The 20,443-nt window shown below is 42.1% G+C and overlaps 1 protein-coding gene across 1 annotated transcript in view; it reads right to left on the bottom strand.

Annotated features, from left to right (window-relative positions):
• Window positions 1-19,349, bottom strand: part of SESTD1 (SEC14 and spectrin domain containing 1) — a 110,606-nt gene extending 91,257 nt beyond the window's left edge. The window contains exon 1 of the mRNA XM_060177633.1: window positions 19,050-19,349. The gene's annotated coding sequence lies outside the window, so the exon portion shown is untranslated. The remainder of the gene's footprint in view (window positions 1-19,049) is intronic.
• Window positions 19,350-20,443: the final 1,094 nt, after the last annotated feature.

Here is a 20,443-nt window from a genome sequence, read left to right as displayed (position 1 = left end):
CAAACCAAAAACATATTGAGTTGAATGAAATAAATATGTAAATAAACTACAATTTACCAAAATGGGGTACAGCTAACTGGGCACTAAAGGGAGATCCCTAACTCTAAATGAATACATTAAAAGAGGGAAAATCACAATCAATAGACGAAACTCAAAAAAAAAAAAAAAAGCAAAATATATAAACACAAGGTGAGCAGAGAAGGGAGGGAAACAGGAGCACAGGTGTGGGGGGGGGGGGCAGATAGACCAATTACCAACGCGAGGAAGGGAAATGGGACATCACTAGAGACGAACAACAGATAGCAAAAAGATAAGGACAAGGAAGTATCTTCTCATATCTTTTTCTCTTTGCTGGAGCTTCACCACTCCAGAAAGACTTCTTCAGACAGAAAGATAAGCAGAGGCTGAGAGACAGAGAAACACCACAGCACTAAAGCTTTCTTTCCCTGCTGCCATGGAGACTGGGGCTCAGACCTGGGTCATGTACAGGTACAGGGCAAAGCAGTAATAACTCCCAGCTGAGTTTTCTCACCAGCCACCAACTTTTTATGATGATTCAAACTCAACTGAATCACATTCTCTAAAAAATCTATCATAGCTAACCTATAAATAACAGACATGAATTATTTTAAAGCTACCAAGGAAAACGGATTTAGTCACTTATCTATTCTTGGGCATCTTGGTTGCTTCCAAGTTTGGGTTATTACAAACTGCTGCTATCAGTTTAACACCGGTGTGCATAGAGGTGTTTTTTTATTTTTCTTCGGTAAATCCCTCGGAGAGGGATTGCTGGGTCACAGGACACGTCTATTTCTAGAGTTCTGGTGAATCTCCACACTATTTTTCATAGAGATTCGCGCAATCTACATTCCCACCAGTGATGTAGGAGAGTCCCTTTCTTCTCACAGCCGCTTCAACAGTAGGTGTTTCTGCCTTTTCTAATGTATGGCATTCTCATTAGTGTCAAGTGTCATTGTTGTTTTCATTTTTATTTGCATTTCCCTGATCAGCAATGAGTTTGAGCATTTTTTCATGTCTGTTGGCTCTTTGGATCTATTCTCTGCAGAAGATTCCGCCTATATTTCCACCTAACTTCCTAGCCCCATTTTTCAATGGAGTTGGTCTTTTGTTGAGTTTGGTGAGGTGTGTGTGTGTGTGTGTTTTGTATGACAAGATTTTCTCCCACTACATGGTATGTGTGTGGGGGGGCGCTCTTTTGTTATAGCGGTGATTCCCTTTGCCATGCAGTGTTGGCCTGCTTCTAAAAACCCCTTCTGTTTCATTAGTTTAATCCCCCCTGCTTAACACTATTCTATTTACATAACCACTTCATTCTATTTACATAACCGCTGAAGCACCACCCTCCCTCCAGGGCATTGGTGGTTCAGTGGTAGAATTCTCACCTGCTCCGCCCCCTCTCCTTGTCATACCCTAATTTTCACCAGTCACTTTTCTCTCCACCCTCTCTGCATCGAATCCTGTTCCCACCCTACTGGGCTAGTATATTTATAAGGACAAGATTGTTTGTAGTTTTAGTTTAGCTTAGCTTGGTATAGATTGTGCTGCGTCCTGCATGAATAAAGAGATACTGCGTACAGCTCAACCATGAGTCCCTGGTCGTCTGTTACCCGCCTGTGAAGCCAGCCCGGCGAAACAACAATGCAGAAGTTACTCAGTTTGTTGTAGTCCCGACTGGCCTGTGTTTGCTTTTGTTTTCCTTGCAATTGGTGAAGATATTGCAAAAACTTATATGGAAGGAGTTCCGCCTATATATTTCCCTTTAAGTATTTGGTGGTTTCTTGCCTGACTTCAAAAGATCTGATCTATTTGGAGTTTATGTTTACAAAGCATAAAATAAAAAAATAACCCAACACACTGGTTATGGGGGGTAGCGGGTGAGCACAGAATTTTGGTGGTGGGTGCACTGTGGAACTATACCCCTATAATCTTATAAATCATTATTAAATCACTCATAAAAAACTAGCCAAACAAGCAGTTGTTATAGAATCCAGCAACAGTACTCTGATTATTTAATCAAAGAAATGGAGATCCATGTTCATGCAAAAACTATATGCACACATGTGTTTATAGTTATATAGTTATAATAACCCAAAGCTGGAGACAACCCAGTAGCCCCTTTCAATGGGAGAATAAAATGTGACATATACCTATAGCCAGCTACTTAAAGGGAACATGCTATTTAAACATGGGATAACTTAAATAAATGTCTGAAAGATTATATATACTAAATGAAAAAAAAAAAGTCAAGTAGACAGCACATATAAAGCACACAATTCTAGAAATAGAGAATAGTTGTATAATAACATGGTATTGAGCAGGGTAAGTGGGAAGGAAATAGTTACAGCTAAAAAATAAAACTGCATCTTGCTCCAGATGGGTGGGAAAATGTGATGAAACATTATTTGCGCTTTCTAAAATCTAAATGTTGTGCTAAAAATATATTAGAAGAATAAATAGGGGTGGATGGAAGGTATTAATTACCATATTCGGAATCAGTAAGAAGGGCTAGATTCAGCTAACCAAGACATACTAACGCCTGTGCTTCCTCTCACAGGGCTATGGACTATTGTTAAACACCAGCCCCTAAAGTTAAGAATCACCATGTCCAACGTGATTCTGAACAAATGTAATTTTTTTTTAGGATAGGGACAGAAAGGAGGAGGGGTGTAGGGGAGAGAGAGAGGGAGAGAACACAGATGATAGCATCAAAGTTTCCCTCGATGAGGTGAGGTGGGGGCCAGGCTCAACCCCACGCAAGGCAAAGCAGCACACTGCCCAAGTGAGCTCTTCTGATGACCAACAAATGTTAACTTTTAAAATATAGCCTCTCGGGAGTCAGGCAGTAGTGCAGGGGGTTAAGCACATGTGGCACAAAGCACAAAAAACAGCATAAGGATCCCGGTTCGAGTCCCCGGCTCCCCATCTGCAGGGCAGTCGCTTCACAAGTAGTGAAGCAGGTCTGCAGGTGTCTATCTTTCTCTCCCCTCTGTCTTCCCCTCCTCTCTCCAATCATCTCTGTCCTATCCAACAACGACAACAATAATAACTACAAGAATAAAACAACAAGGGCAACAAAAGGGAATAAATATTACAAAAAATAAATAAATAACATCCCCTCTTCTATCAACACTCGCATCTCCTTAATGTCTGATCTCAGTCAAGTACTAATGAGGAAAACAGTAATTAAAGGCTTGAATGTTTTACACGAAGGTCTAAGCAGTTTACGGACTTCAACAGTCTTAAATGTAGAGAAGTGGGTTAATGGCATTTCGATAAGAAATCCTATGCTGAAGACAGAATTCCAATGCGACCCAATTTTTATCACCTACTTAATTCAAATGCTCTCAAGCATTCATACCCAATTTCTAATCTAGGCATTCTTATGCATGTTGAAAGCAAACTGTGGGGGCTAGCTTTGTAGGCAGGAGAGAGACCATGGCTGAGCAGGACTCAATCCAATGTTGCCTTTATTGATCTGCCTTTATATCTTCTGAGGAGAAAGTGGGGGGTGGGGAGAAGGAAGTGGGTAGGAGAGTGGGTGGAGAGAATAGCAAGCTTCCATCTAACCAGTGGGGATTAAACCAATGCCCTGCAGGCAGGGCAGGTCTCCAGCTGTTGGGAAGGTTCTAACCCAGTGGGGATTAAACCAATACCCTACAGGCAGGGTGGGTCTCAGGCAAAACAGCGATTATGTAAATAGACCACAGTATCAAGCAATGTAAGAGAACTTGGCGTGATCGCCCACACGGATAGAAACAGAAGCAGAATTAGCCAAAGGAGAAATGATGACCAACAAAACTGTATAGAAATTCTAAATTATAGGGAGTCAGGTGGTAGCGCAGCTGGTTAAGCACACATGGCACAAAGTGCAAGGACTGGCATAAGGATCCCAGTTCAAGCCCCCGGCTCCCCACCTACGGGGGAGTCACTTCACAGGAGGTGAAGCAGGTCTGCAGGTGTCTATCTTTTTCTCTCCCTCTCTGTCTTCCTCGCCTCTCTCCATTTCTCTCTGTCCAACGATGACATCAACAATAATAACTACAACAATAAAAACAAGGGCAACTCAAAGGAAATAAATAAATATTAAAAAAATAAATTATAAATTATATAGTGGTCTCCACCTCACCACAACTCAAAATACATGTCTGGTCTGGTTAGTCGTCTCTCCTACAAGGAGGAAATGCTTGTAATAAAATTTTGATCTGTTTTGAGTAATGATAACTAGATCCTTATAAAACCTGTAAAAATTCTTGTCTGCCTTTTCAGTTGCCTGTAACCTTCTTTCTCCTGAATTTTAAATTCTCTCCTGTTTTTTTCTAAATTTAACTTTTTTATTAGTATCTTCATTTACTAGATAGAAACAGCCAGAAATCGAAAGGGAAGGGAGTGATAGAGAGGAAAAGAGACAGAGAGACACCTGCAACATTGCTTCACCACTCGCAACACTTTCCCTCTGAAGGTGGGGATGGGGGCTTGAACCTGGGCCCCTGTATATTATAAGCATGGCGTTCAACCAGGTGTGCCACCACCAGAGCCGCCCCCCAACTTTCAAATTCTGTACCACTCCAAAAGCATTCTTTATAGCACCTGACACAGGAGCCCCACACTTTCCTTTAAAAGACTTAATTTAAAACATCTTTTAATGCGTGTAATTTGTACCTTAAGGTAGGTAGGAGAAATTTCCACCTTTTGGCTTGATACAGGGAGTAAGAGCTTACAAGTTTTTATTTTTATTTTGCTGAGTCTACTATGAAAAATATTAGTATAGATAGCATATCTGGGTCAAGAGTTAATAGGTCACTTGATCTCTTCTTTGTCCTCTCTGCTATTTTAAGCTTAATCATTTGGAAACAAAGAACCCCTAATTTCAAGAACTCAAATTCCATTTTCTTTTCTTTTCTTGCCTCCAGAGTTAACGCTGGGGCTGGGTACGAATCCACTGCTCCTGGTGGCCATCTTTTCCATGGCTGTTGTTGCTGCTGCTGTTGTTGACTATGGAAGAGAGAAACAGAGAGAAGAGGGGAAGACAGAGAGGGGGAAGATAGACACTTGCAGACCTGCTTCACTGCTTGTGAAATGACCCCCATGCAGGTTTTTCTATTAATTTAATAGAATTTGGTCCCCCAGATTCCATTTTCAAGGTATCTACTTCCTTCTCCCTGTTGGATACCCACCTTTCTTACAGAGTGGTGATCATAGTTTTATAGGTAACCTCCAAAAGTCTGCTATCATGCCCAAGAGTTCTTATAGCTTTGACCATTTGTGGGGTAAACTAGAAATGCCTAGAAATATATATGGGTTGTTGGGGTACTCCCAAGCATGACACTCAAACCAAGACCATCATTCCCCCACTTCCTTCTTCTACCTGGTCTGAGATGAGACTCAGCACTTTTGCTTTCTATAGTGTAGTTTGGGATGGGAGGATAGAGGATTGAAGGAGAGCAGTATAATGATAGGAAACCATTAAACAATACACAGTACATATCATCAGGAGAACACTACCGTCATCTACTATACATACTTGAGAAAACAATGGGAGAAAAAGACTAAAATTGGATACTAAAGTTAAGCGTAATAATTCATGAAGTGCTTTTAATGAATACTTTATTATAATACAACATAAAAGACAGATACAAGGCGTGTGACTATCGGCTCTGACTTTTAATTTAACACAAACTATAACCCTTCATTTCAGCCTCAAGCCTGAAAATTCATTCACTGTAGATGGCCAATTTAGGATTCTGATGCGTTTTAAGACTGTTGTAAAAACAATTACCAAAAACCCTGTGCTATCACATCAGAAGAAACATGCTATCCCATTCCACAGACTCCATGTGTTACCCCCATCCTTCTAATCTTTTCCAGGTCCAAACTCTTTTTCTCACCTAACCACGACTGATCATTTTCCCACAACAACGTCTTTTGTAGCATTCCTCAGCTGCTGAAATGGCTTTACAACAACGGAGTTAAATTCTTTTTTTTTTTTTAACATTTTTTTAAAATATTTTATTTATTTTATTTTTGAGAGAGATGCAGACAGAGAGAGGCACAGAGAGAAACACCAGAGCACTGCTCAGCTCTGGCTTATGTTGGTGTGGAGGATTGAACCTGGGACTTTGGAGCCTCAGGCAAGACAGTCTGTTTGCATAACCATTATGCTATCTCCCCCACCCCAGAGTTAAATTCTTAAATGACTTAGTGAAAAGACATCCAAAACTTGGGGGCCAAACAGGTGGTTCAGCAGCAAGGCTCCTGAGGCAAAAAAAAAAATGTTCACTTAGTTCAATGATGTGAGAAATGCATTGAAACTGTCTCTTAAGGTTTTGTGAGAATGAGTGTAGTTATCACCAGGTGGGTGGAACACAGAAATCTCTGGTGGTGGTGTGGTACGGGACTACAGCCCTGTAATTTTACAATCTTGTTAACCATTATTCAATCACCAATAATTAAAAATATATATAATACATTGATCAATTAGCAAAGACCAAATAATTTAGTAACACACTGGATACAGGAACATAGATGTTCTCTTACTTTTTTCCCCCCTCAGAGCCCTGCTCAGCTCTGGCTTATGGTGGTGCTGGGGATTAAACCTCAGATGTTCTCATATAGTCTGTGGTGGTGCTCTCATATAAGCAAAAAATGATGCGACCATTATGGAGGGCGATTTGGCAGTAACTGTCAGAAGTGCACAGGCAAATAGAGGTTTCTGGGAATTCATCTTACTGATACAGCCACCTGCCCCATTACTGTGTGTGAAATAACAAAATTACTTGTTGCAGCATAACAGTAAGTGGCAAAATAATAACGATGACAGTAATAATAGTAATGATTAGAACATGTCACAAATAACTTCAGAGAGTGCTGTACACTGTGCTGAGCACTTTACACACTTTCTTATTCAATCTTTCCAACTATTCTGTTCACACCCCTTCTGTATACATGGAGAATTTAGGTCAAGCAAAAACAGCCCACATTCACACAACTATCATGAGCCAGAGGTGGAACTCAAGTAGTACTGAGCCAGAGACTGTTCACTATAATATACTAAGTCCTTATATCAACTGGGGAATAGTTGAGTAAAATATAGCTAGATGACTAGGTCAAGATACACCTTTACGAAGATAAGAAAGGCTTAATATTCCCTATCATTCTAATAAACTGAACTTAACTGATTCACTTTCAAAAGCAAACCATGGAAGAGGGAAACAAACAAACATAGTAACTCTGCAGCAGGAAACTCCGACCTTCACCAACTCAGCATTACCAGTGACGTTATGAACATGTAAAATAATCCCAGCCATGGAGACAAAGCATAAAAGTTATGCAAAAACATTATATATATCTGAGGCTCCATATTCAACTGTAGCATCACTATAATCCAGAGCTGAGCAGTGGTAAAAAGAAAAAGGAAACAAAACACAATGCTGAGAATCCTGGAATAGTGTAGACAGGAAACCCCAGAGAAAGTCCTGATGGGAAAAGAATGAAAAAATAAAGCTTTTTAGGGGGTCGGGCGGTAGCACAGTGGGTTAGCACAAAGCCAAGGACCAGCATATAGATCCCGGTTTGAGCCCCCAGCTTGCCACCTCAGGGGAGTTGATTCACAGGCGGTGAAGCAGGTCTGCAGGTGTCTATCTTTCTCTCCCCCCTCTGTCTTCCCATCCTCTCTCCATTTCTCTCTGTCCTATCCAACAACGACGATGTCAATAACAATAATTACCACAACAGCTATTAAAAAAAAAAAAATCAGGGCAACAAAAGGGAAAAAATGGCCTCCAGGAGTGGTGGATGCATGGTGCAGGCACCTAGCCCCAGCAATAACCCTGGAGGCAAAAAAAGAAAAAAAAAAAAAAAAGAAAGAAAAGAAAAAGAAAGCTTTTTACTGTATCCTCTTACTTTTTACCTGTAAAATGTGTACATATATCACCTACTAAAAAATTCTGACTTAAAATGAAAGGGATAGCAAGGACCTGAACTAAAATCCAATCTAACAAAGTCAAATGAGACTGAGTTAGAATTTTAGGAGATTAAAATAAAAACAAACAAGTGATCTCTTCCATCCATCAGTTAAGACTTCCCACACCCCCTTTCACTTTTTTCCACCAACCCCACTTCTCCTTAATGCACAGCAGACGTTTTATTGTAACTGAGCCAATCTGACTGCCAGCCTCAACAAGTCATAAGTTTTTTCCCCAAATCCACACCTCTTCCTGCAAAACTAGCTCTAAGTGTCACTCAACTATTGTGCTGTTTAGTATCCTGTATTTTTTTTTTTTTGGTCTATGAGAGGGATAGCTAACACAAACACTCAAACCATCATCACTCCTACACCTACAACAGCACCACTGAATGATCACAGCAACCTCTGCTCCTAAATTCAGAAACTGCCTCCAATTACTTCTAAATACAAAGCGAACTCAGGAAACAAAAACCTACAACTGGTCTCTCCTCTATCGGGTGGTTTGCCCTAATGTGCTCCTCCATGGATGTCACGTTCTTTATTATGTACACACATCCACCATTCCTCAGACTCCATGGTCCCAGGTTCAACCCCCAGGACCACCAGAGGCCAGAGCTCAGTAGTGCTCTGTTCTCTATCTCTCTCTCTCTATGTATCTCTTTCTCATTAAATTAATCAATTAATTAGTTAATATTAAAAGGAAAGAAAGAGGCACCAGTAAGGTCTGTTGCAGCAAAGTTGGGCAGGGAGCGGGGAGGGCTGGGGCCCAGTGCACGGTGGTGAAGGAAGACTGGGTGGGTAGGGAGAGAGGTGTAGGGAGACACCTGTCATGGGGAGAGAAGGAGCTGGACTCACGTGGCAACAGTATCTTATACAACATTACCCCTCCCCCACCCCCCCAAAAAAGATGAAAAACAACAAAAGAAACCACAAACATAAAGAAGTGAATAGACTAAAAGCTGAAAAACAAAGGATAAAGAACACACACAAACATGGCACTAAGGAATAGGTTTAAAAATAAACAGGACACAAAGCCTATTGATACATATGCTGCTCTGGGCTGGGCCACAAATCTGACTTTAGCTTCTTAAAAGCCATCACAGAAAGAAAGGCCCAATCCAAGGGCCAGAAGAGAAACAAAAGTACTTATAACAGTCAATATTCTTGATACTTAGAACAAACAGCAAATTTTATAAAGCTATGAGAACACTAGCATGAGCTAGATATGTAATATTCACAAACTACCACTTTTTAAAAGCACTGGGTTGCTTCTGATAATGTCCTTCAAGAAAGGTCTATGGTAGGTATGAATCTTACCAAAGACCAGTACAGCAAAATTAATTTTGCAAAGGTCTGATGCAAGTTTTCAGAGTCCTTTGTACCTTTTTCACTTGATTTTCTCCTTCATTGCCTCTCTAGCTAAATATAAACTATTCACACTCAAGAACCATGTCTTACAACGCTTACATAGAGCTCTAGAATGCTTTGTGTTCTTTAAAATAAGAAGCATTTAATGAGAATTTACATAGGCCAATACAAGCTTACATTAAAAAAAAAAAAATTGGGAGTCGGGCTGTAGCACAGCAGGTTAAGTGCAGGTGGCGCAAAGTGCCAAGGACCTGCATAAGGGTCCCGATTCGAGCTCCCGGCTTCCCACCTGAAGGGGAATTACTTCACAAGTGGTGAGGTAGGTCTGCAGGTGTCTATCTTTCTCTCCCCCCTCTGTCTTCCCCTCCTCTCTCCATTTCTCTCTGTCCTAACAACGACAACATCAATAACAACAACTACAACAATTAAAAAAAAAAAATCCTGAGCTAAACATAGGAATTTCCACTACTACTGAATAGCATAAAAATAACTGAAGTCTCAAACAGAATTCCTAAAGCCACTATACTATCACTGAGTCACAATACAATTTATGACGTCCAATCACCATTTTTATTTGTTTTGCATATCTCTAGTACAAGGCTTGCAAAAAATGTCAAATCAATATCACTAGATCTGACAAAATAAAATGAAACCCATAGTGAAGCTGTGGCAACCTCTATCAAAGGAAAGACAGTATTGCTATCTTTCTAGAGTATGATCAATAGCTCTTTACAAACTGGTTGACAAAGGCAGGTTCATTTTTTAAATGACTCTGCAAGTCCACTAGAAGACAATAATCACAATAACGATTTTCCCTATTGGCAGAAATCTGCAATTCTTAGCTCTTATACACACACTCTCTATCCCACTCTCCTCCCTTTTTCTTCTCCTCCTCCTCCTCCCTCTCTCTCTCTTTCTCTCCCTCCCCCCTCTTTCCCCTTTCTGACCAGGACCTCCCACTCCTGTCCCATCTTCTCCCCTCCCATTAACCTGGTCAGAATGGAAATGCAGTAAAGTCTAATAAATTATTTAAGTAAAGAGACTGTGAGCAACACAAGTATTAAAAAACTTAAATGACCACTCTTTAGCGTAGGCATTAGGTCACATTAATGATCCTCTATCTGTATTTTATTAATGGAAATCATTAACAAATAAACAGTCTCATCTTACATTGGTCTAGTTTTTTTATTATTATTATTATTATTATTCAATCAGTATTTTAGCTTGCAGTATATTCTTCATTTGGCATTTCACTGAAGTAGGGCCAGACCCACTCACTTCCGAGGGGAAAGTCCTAATGACAGAAGCTGGGCAGATCTATGAGTTCATCAAACAGACCTCTGTGGAGCCAACTCCTGGGCCTTTCCTTTTTTTCTCTTCATCAATTAAAATGGGAAATGACAATCACTATCGGATATAATTACTGGAAGTATATGATGAGGTCAGTAAGACTATTTATAAACTGCCTGGTAAACGCATATAAAATAAATTCACATTAATAATTAGTTATCTTGATCTTTTTTTATACGTAAGGAAAAGGATTGAGCAAGTCACTGACTAGTGGGCTACACAGTCTAATGCCAGCTTAGAGCCTAATGTTCTTTCAGCTACAGTGTGTAGTCCTCAGGGAACAACACCCAACACTTCCTGTTATTCATCACTGTTGTTTACTCATTACGTGCAGAGAAAACATGAACAATTTGAGCAGCTAATACCTACCAGGCACTATTCTAACCTCTTTCCTCATAACTGCACTGCCAAGTAGATATTATTCCCTTTTGCTAAGAGAAATTAACACACCAGTGTCCCACGGCCAATAGTACAAGATAAATGCAGATCTTTCGTTTGCCACTTCTCCTGCTATTCTGCCTCGAAATGTGGGCTGGTATTTCAAAGTCACTGTCTACTAAGAATTCTTTTTTTTTTTTTTTGCCCTCCAGGGTTATTGCTGGGGCTCTGGTGCCTGCACCACAAATCCACTGCTCCTGGAGGCTATTTTTTTTCCTTTTTGTTGTCCTTGTTGTTTTACTGTTGTTGTGGCTATTATTATTGTTCTTATTGATGCCATTGTTGTTGGATAGGACAGAGAGAAATAGAGAAAGGAGGGGAAGACAGAGGGGGGAGAGAAAGACAGACACCAGCAGAACTGCTATCGTTTGTGAGGCCAACCCCCTGCAGTTGGGGAGCCGGGGGCTCGAACCGGGATCCTACCTCAGGTCCCTTGCTTTGCTGCCATGTGCACTTAACCCGCTGCACTACTGCCCAGCCCCCCTCCCTCCAAAAAAATTAAATTCTAAATATCTCCTGAGTTTTAATTTATACTTCCAGTGTATTCATGGAAATTGTCTCTAGTTCTACTAGCCATGCTCCTTAAAAATGTTTCTGTTAAGGTTAATTTCACAATTTTATATCTTCATTAGGTTTTATCTTCTGAGGTTTTTCATATATCACTTCACATTTCACTCAAGATTTTTAAAGGTTCCTATGAAGAACTCCTATTTTACAAACAAGAAAGCAAGCTTGAAGAGGGCATCTAACGACTAAGATTATACAACCAGTCAGTGTAAGACTCTAAGAGAAATACGCATCTACGCCTGCACTCGTGTATTAATAAATGATCAATACTCATTAGAACTGGAAGATGGTGGTCCAGGAGGTAGTGCAGTGATAAAGCTTTGGACTCTCAAGCATGAGGTCCCGAGTTTGATCCCCGGCAGCACATGTACCAGAGTGATGTCTGGTTCACTCTCTCCTCCTATCTTTCTCATAAATAAATAAAAAAAGAACTGGAAGATGGGAATTGTGTATATGGAAATATTCCTTCATCAAAACAATACGAAATAGAGCTAAAACTGGGTAGAACAACAAAACCGGGAAAAATTAGAAAGATTGCCTCAGATCTCTTCCGTCCCTCAAGAATGTTCGGTGATTTTTTTTTTTTTTAATAAAAGTTTACAAATATAACATTTACAACTATTCTAGAGTGCAGGGCAACAAGGAAAGTTTCCTAATTCATTCTTAGAAACCAGACAATGAAAGTAAACAAATAAAAACATTAATATTACCTTTAACTTTAGGAATATAGATGCAAATTATAATATATTAAAGGGAAAACAAAGAGATACATGCATTATAATCCTTCTGTAAGAAAAAAAAAGCACTGTGAATTCAAAATATCTATGTAAGGGGGGGTAGATAGCATAATGGTTATGCAAAGACTCTCATGCCCGAGGGTCCAAAGTTCCAAGTTCAAACCACCCCTGGCACCCATCACCACCATAAGTTAGAGCTGAGCAGAGCTCTGGTAAAAATAAATAAATGAAATCTATGTAAGAGTGTCTGCATCATGAATCTATTTGTCTATGACATGTATACAATGGTAATATATTTGGAAATAGAAGCCCCTAACTGGTTACAAGGTACAGGAGTGGTGGAGGATAAAAAGTCAAAGATTTTTGACTTTTTATCTGTTATACATGCGTTATCTGAATTTGTATAATTATATATAACATGTTTGACAATTGTGAAATATACAGTTATGAATATAGAATCATAAATATAGACAATTATGAGAAGCAGGATCTAAACATTCGTTTGTTCTCTTATAGTGAAAACTAACTCATCTACTCACCAACTGCACATCTATTTATTTACCAACACTCACCATGAAACTGACATACAGGCAATGAATTAAGCACTTGTATCAGCCGGCAGATACTGAGAATCTTTTTTTTTTATTTTTATTTTTGCCAGGATAGAACAAGTTACTTCCCTCTTTAAGATTCAGTGTCAGCAACCTGGAAGGTGACACAATGGATAAAATGTAGAACTCTCAATCACAATGTTCGATCTCTAATATCTCATGTGCCAGTGATACAAGGAGTTTCTCTTTCTCTTCAGTAAGTAAATCTTTAAAACTAATAATTTTTTTTTAGATCTCAATGCTTATGAAAATTCCAGTCCTGCAACTGTTTAAGGAAAACAGTAGGAAAACAGAATACAGAGAAAGGCGAAAGGAACAGACAATTCCTATTACTAGTCCAATCACTTTGACACTATATCCGCACAGTCAATAAGGAAAGTATCAATATAGCCAATGTATTAGAATAGAAGAAAGCAAGAGAATGCCTTTGAAAAAGTATTTTTAAAAGTCTGGTGAGTAAAAAGCAGTGTGGTTGGGGCCGGGTGGTGGTGCGCCTGGGTGTGACCCACCTGGTTAAGCACACATGCTACAATGCACCTGCGTGTGACCCACCTGGTTAAGCACACATGCTACAATGTGCAAGCACCTGGGTTCGAGTCCCTGGCCCCCACCAGCAGAGGGAAAGCTTCACAATTAGTGAAGCGGGGCTGCAGGTACCTCTGTCTCTCCCCCTCTCTGTCACCCCCTTCCCTCTTGATTTCTGGCTGTCTCTATCCAATGAAGATAATACCAAATTGTATATATACGGGAAGCTGTGTGGTCACAAGAACTGCTTTATTATATTGCTTGGTTTGATATTTTCTCCTTTCCCTTTTCTTCCCATTCTGTCAGTGATTAATGAAGTAATTCTATAAACACAACTCAAGTTCCACATGCTTCATGAGGTGTAAAGAACGCAGGAAGTAAAACAGAAGATGTGAATTTACAGTCAGATCCTTTTTTTTGTTGTTGTTTGTTTGTTTTTTTAACCAGAGCACTTATCAACTCTGGTTGGGGGGGGGGGGGGAATTGAACTTCTGAGCCTCAGGAATGAGACTCTCTTTGCATAACCACTATGTTATCTGCCCAGGATCCTGCCTTTTAAAGAGCAAACTGCTTAACCTCTGGACACCTTAGTTTTCTAACATTAAAATAGAATTTCTTAAGGGATTATTTAAAAGATGAAACTATACATCTACTTACTATAATAAATTAAGCATTTTCTTCAAAGAGGAAATGACACATGAACACGTGAAAATATAATTAACATTGTTAACCATGCGGAAAATGCAAATGAAAGCCACAATGAAAAGCTCACTTCTTTTTTTTTTAATTTATTTTTTATTTAAGAAAGGATAAATTAACAAATCCATAGGGTAGGAGGGGTACAACTCCACACAATTCCCACCACCCAATTTCCATATCCCACCCCCTCCCCTGATAGCTTTCCCATTCTCTATCCCTCTGGGAGCATGGACCCAGGGTCATTGAGGGTTGCAGAAGGTGGAAGGTCTGGCTTCTGTAATTGCTTCCCCGCTGAACATGGGCGTGGACTGGTCGGTCCATACTCCCAGTCTGCCTCTCTCTCTCCCTAGTAGGGTGGGTCTCTGGGGAAGCGGAGCTCCAGGACACATTGGTGGGGTCTTCAGTCCAGGGAAGCCTTGCCGGCAAAAAGCTCACTTCTTAAGCCTCTCTAGAAGAGTCCCCTAGGATGATAATCATTAAAAATAATAATAATAATAAATAAAAGACTCTTCTAGAGAGGCTTAAACATGACTAACTCATCAGCAGAGCTACACTCGACTATGCAGGATGAGCAGGGCTGGAGCCCAGGCCTCTGAGAGGCAGGCAGAGAAGAAACTTAACTAGCAGAGAGTAGTGGTGGCCCTCCCCTCCCACCTCATTCTCTACATGAAGGGGGTGGGGTGCGCAGGGAACATGGGGGTTGCTCAGGCATAAAGCCCCTAAGAAGACCCAGTAAGAGGGGAGGAAAAAAGTACTACCATGAGGGAAAATGGAACCTTCATATTTCACTGGTGGAAAGGAAAGATGGGATAGCAACTACGGAAACCAGCTTGGCAGGTCCTCAAAAAGTTAGAGGTACCGTACAACCAAGCTATTTCACACTTGATTTGATACGCAAAAGGACTGAAAATATATGTTCATACAAAAACCTGCAATTGGGGGCTGGGCGGTGGCGCACCGAGTTAAGCGCACAAGTATGGAAGCCTAAGGATCTGGGTTCAAGCCCCCCCCCCTTCCCACCTGCAGAGGGCTCACTTCACAAGCAGTGAAGCTGGTCTGCAGGTGTGTCTTTCTCTCTCCCTCTCTATCTTCCCCTCCCCTCTGAATTTCTCTGTCTTGTCCAAAAAAATTGAAAAACAATGGCCACAGGAGCAGTGGATTCGAAGTGCAGGCACCAAGCCCCAGGGATAACCCTGGAGGCAAAAACAAAAACAAAACAAACAAACAAAAAAACAGCAATCTAGTGGTCACAGTTTCTTCTTCTAGCGTTTGCCCTTCTTCCTTAGCCAGTCAACAGCGTCAGGTTGAGCCTGATGTAAAGTTTCGAGACCTCCTTTGAATCTGGAGAGGTGGCAGTCGTTTTACAAAAGTCAAAAAGTGAAAATAACCCAAACGTCCATTAGTTCATCAAATGGAACATTTAACCAGAATAAGCAATAAATGTAGATACATGCATAATCTAGATGAATTCTGGAAATACTAGGCTAAATAAAAGACACAGAAGGTCACCTATTATATGATTCTGTTGATATAAAGTGACCAGAACTGGCAACCGACAGACACAGAAAGAAGATTCCTGGTTGCTATGTTAGGATTGGGGAGAATAAAATTGTCAGTTAAGGGATATGAGACGATAAAAATGTTAAGTTGGTGAAGATATTTGTCCTACTTGTGAACATACTAAAACCAACTAAGTGTATACTTTTAAAGTGAATTCTAGGATATAAGAACTCTACCTCAAAATTAATTTGTAAATTTGTTTCTGCTACTTTAGGTTAGCAAATATTGTCCTTCCCCCCCCACCTCACCCCCTTCTCAAAATGCTGTTTCTACTGCTCTTAACTGTGAAAGCTCTTTGAAGCCACGTTACAGAGATGAATGGTAGTTTTAGTAAAGTAAAACGACTAATTATGTCAGAGAAGCATTCTATAAGTCAGGTTGACTTAGTGTATATAGTTTTGTGTCTTCAAAAGAATTCCTTAGGGGAGTCGGGCGGTAGCGCGGCGGGTTAAGTGCACATGACGCAAAGCGCAAGGACCGGCATAAGGATCCGGGTTCTAGCCCCGGCCCCCACCTGCAGAGGAGTCGCTTCACAGGCAGTGAAGCAGGTCTGCAGGTGTCTGTCTTTCTCTCCCCCTCTCTGTCTTCCCCTCTTCTCTCCATTTCTCTCTGACCTATCCAACAACGACGACAGTAACAACGATAACTACAACAGTAAAACAACAAGGGCAACAAAAAGGAATAAAAAAACAAGTAAATTTTTAAAAATTAAAAAAAAAAAAAAGAATTCCTTAACTCCAAGGTTGTTTGGGGATGGAGGGCAAAGAGCGTCAAGAAGTTTTTCTGCTGGGTGGGGGAGTGACAATGTCTTATATTCTGTTTTCTTAGCTCCTGGAACATTTGTTTTTACAAAGCTCTTCATTCAATTAAACCCAAGTAAAGGTGAATTAGAAACATCTATTTACCGTTTGCTATGTTCTACATTTTGATGTCAGATTTTATTTAATAAAATTTATTTAATGAAAGAGGGGCAAGAAGAGAGAAAAAAGCAAAATAGTAACTAGAAACAAGAGTAAGACTCTAACACATGAAGTGCTGAGGATAAAAAAAAAAAAAAAGAAAAGAAAAAACAGGATTTTATGCATGCAAGGTCCTGTACCCTTCACATTGAATCATCTCCCACACCTTTTGGTATTAAATTTGGGGATAAGTCCATTGCCAACATTTAGTCTCTTTTCTATTAGTTATAATAATAATAATAATAGTAATAATAATAATAATGGCTGTTATTCTTATCACCATCCAGCAACTCCTAGTCTCATGCTTCTTCTAATTATTAGTCGTGTGAGTTAAACAGTTCAAAACTTTTTAATCGCCACCAGGGTTATTGCTGTGGTTTGATGCCAGCAGTTTGAATCCACCACTCCTGGCCATTGTTTTACCTACTTTATTTGATATGACAGAAATTGAGAGAGATGGGGAAAAAAGAGAAAGAGGAAGAGAGATACCTGCAGAATTGCTTCACAGCTGGTGTCCTGTCCCCCTTGCAGGTGGGGCTTGAACCTGGGTCCTTGAGCTTAGCCATGTCTGCGCTCAACTGGGTGTGCCACCACCTGGCCGCCCTCAGTCAGTAACTCTTTAAATGCAATCAATTCATTTTTTCTGACGCTGGAGGACTTATTAGAGTAGACCCAATCTTTAAGTTAAATTTAGACTGGAATGTATGAATAAATAGAGAGTAAAATGATTTCCTGGAACCGGGATATAAAAACAATCTATAGAATTGTGTAGTGCTTTTTAAGTCCTTAGGGAATTTTTTTCATGTATTTTGCCAGAGGGTAAAGATAGTCACCAACTTCTCTCCACAAAACATGGTGTATAAAAACTTCCTGGTTCTGAAACAAAGAAGTATTTTATTGCTCAAAGCCAAAGAAATACATCTTCCTTCTATTTAGTATTGTCACACTAAAATAGCATGCCAATGAAACTAGGTAGCTCCATGACCCAAAGTAAGTAAACAAAGACAAATTGTTCTTTATTTCTGTATTCTTTGGAAGGAAAAAGTTTCACACTTAAAAGCAAAGTTGATGGAGCCAAAGACACCCATCTGGATTGAGGTTTTTTTTTTTTTTTCCAATCTGAGGGTATTCTGAGTGGTAATTTTTATTTTGAGGGTCGGCCAAGCGATACCAGGAAGTGTAATGCAAGTATTACCACCGGTAATACTTGGCACAGATAAAATGTAAAGGAGGTGACTGGTCAAACAGCTGCTATCTAGTTACTCCCTCAGCAGTACTCCCACCTCCAACTTCTCTGGTGGTCTGCAGACAGGAAGATGTCAAAGCACCGAGAGAACCTGGGGGTTGTCACAGCAGCAGCAGCAGCAGCAGCAGCAGCAGCAGCAGCAGCAGCAGCAGCAGCAGCAGCAGCAACAGCAAGTCTGAACCCTGCATCCCGGTGCCCCAACCCTCCAGAGCTAGTCGGACTGCGGCTGTGCTCTATCAGTCTATCAGTCTATCTAACCTAGAAGAATAAATCTATAGCCAGAGATCCCTGACAATCGCTCCTCTCTTCCTTTGTGATCCCACCAAAGGCTGAAGGGATGTTAACATCCTGCAGGCCCAAGTTAAGCCAAGCCTCATGCCTGGAAGGAGGCATCCAGGAACCTTGGCACAGCCAGGAGAGGATGGGGAAAAGGGTGGGTGGGTGGGTGGAGGAAGGAGGTTTCTGGCCAGTGTCCCCAACCCTGCCACACAAAGAAGCCAGCCGCCAGCACCGGACTTGGGGTCTCGCCCAGGAACCGGGCGCCACATCTGGTGCCCGCACAGCGGGAGGAGGAGAGACCCGCCGGAAAATAATGATGAACGTCGTCCCAAACCTGTTGCATGATTCCGGTCCACCACCACCACCAAAAAAAAATATATATATATATATGAACAAGGACACTCGGGAAGGGACCAGCGAGCGGCCCGGGTTCTATGGGCCGCGGCCGCACCCGGCGGGCGGCGCGGAATCCGGGGCGGCCCGCGGGGCTCCCACCTCGGGCGCTTTGTTTGCAGCGGCGGCGGCCGGAGCGCAGCCCGGGGCCACGGGGCCGCGCAGCCCAGGGAGGGGCGCCCCCCGCCCCGCCGCCCGATCGCCCGATCGCCCCGCGGCCCGCGAGGGGGAAGAAAGCCCGGGCCGCTGCCGCCGCCTCCCGCCCGCGCTCTCCGCCTGCCGCGGGCCTGCGCTCCCCTCCCGCCCCGGCCGCCCGGGCCGCGCGGCGGACACACTCACCTGGTCGGTGCTGGCGCAGGCGGCCGGCGGCTCCGGGCGGTGGGGAGGACGCGGGGACGCGAGGAGGCGCAGGCGGAGGCAGAGGACGAGGCGGGAGGAAGGCGGGCAGGGGGCGGAGCGGGCCCGGGCGGCGGCCACCGCTGCTCCAGTCGTTTGCGGCAAATCGCGTCCCGGCCCCTCGACGCGTCAAGCGGGGGGCGGCGGCGCTCCGGCCCGGGGACCTTCCGGCACCCGCGGCCAGAAGCGAGAAGCGCGACCCCGCGCACTCGGGTGGCCGTGGCGCGGGGACCCCACCCCGCGCGCGAAGAGGGCGAGCCGGGGAGTCTCACCCGGACAGGGGCCTGCGGGAGAAAGGAGACCTCCAGTGCACCCTGGCGGCCCCTGCTCCCACCCTCCCGGAGAAACCTGAGCTCTCTAAGGATCACTGGACTGAGTCAGGCAACCTGGACTTCGGCAATGAGAACGCTGCTACTTGACTCCTTCTGTCCTCATCTTGAAAAATGTAGATTCCTGCCTGTGGTCTCCAAGACTTCCAAAATGTAAACAGTGCCGTCCTCATTTTAGATCCCTTTGCTCCAAAGTTTTCACCTGTGCTAGGAGTTGCCGGGAGGGAGGTGGCCTCCAGCCTGTGCTGAGACTGAAGGGTGAAGGCAACCGGGTGGTCCTGGGCTACAGGGAGAAAGAGCTCTTGTTTTCCTTTGAGGATCTTTCTGTTGGACGATCCAAAAATTATCCACAAATAGTCTTGACTACTTCCTCATCTCTGCCAACTCTCATTATTTTTCTCCTAATGTATTGACTTTAGCGTCTTCGTTCCCATTTTGTTGCGTAAAGAATGTTTGTGTCATTTCCTGAGCTCAGTTTGGAGGAAACATCAGTTAATATACACAAACCCAAGGCAGTCATGTGGTTCCAATCCCAAACCTTCCATTATGACTCTGCCATTCACTTCAGTATTAACTACCCCATCCTGGAAAAGACTCTCTTCAACAAGTGGTGTTAGGGAAATTGGGTTAAAACATGCAGAAGAATGAAACCAAACCACTAAATTTCACCAGACAGAAAAGTAAATTCCAAATGGATCAAGAACTTGGATGTTAGACCACCAACTATCAAATACTTAGAGGAAAATATTAGCAGAACTCTCTTCCATCTAACTTTTTTAGGCATCGTCGATGACTCAAGTCCAGTTGCAAGGAAAACTAAAACAAAAATAAACCAATGGAACTGCATCAAATTAAAAAGCTTTTGCACAGCAAAGGAAGTCACCACCCCCTTTAAAGAAGAAAAAAAAAACCTTTAAAGAATGGGCGAAGATCTTTACATGCCATACATCAGACAAAAAAAAAAGGCCAATAACCAAAAGATATAAATAGCTCACCAAACTC

This window comes from Erinaceus europaeus, chromosome 18 (genome assembly GCF_950295315.1).
Source record: "Erinaceus europaeus chromosome 18, mEriEur2.1, whole genome shotgun sequence".
In the NCBI taxonomy this organism is placed as follows: Eukaryota; Metazoa; Chordata; class Mammalia; order Eulipotyphla; family Erinaceidae; genus Erinaceus; species Erinaceus europaeus.
Note: the sequence above shows the minus strand (reverse complement) of the source record. Positions and strands in the feature narration are given on the sequence as shown.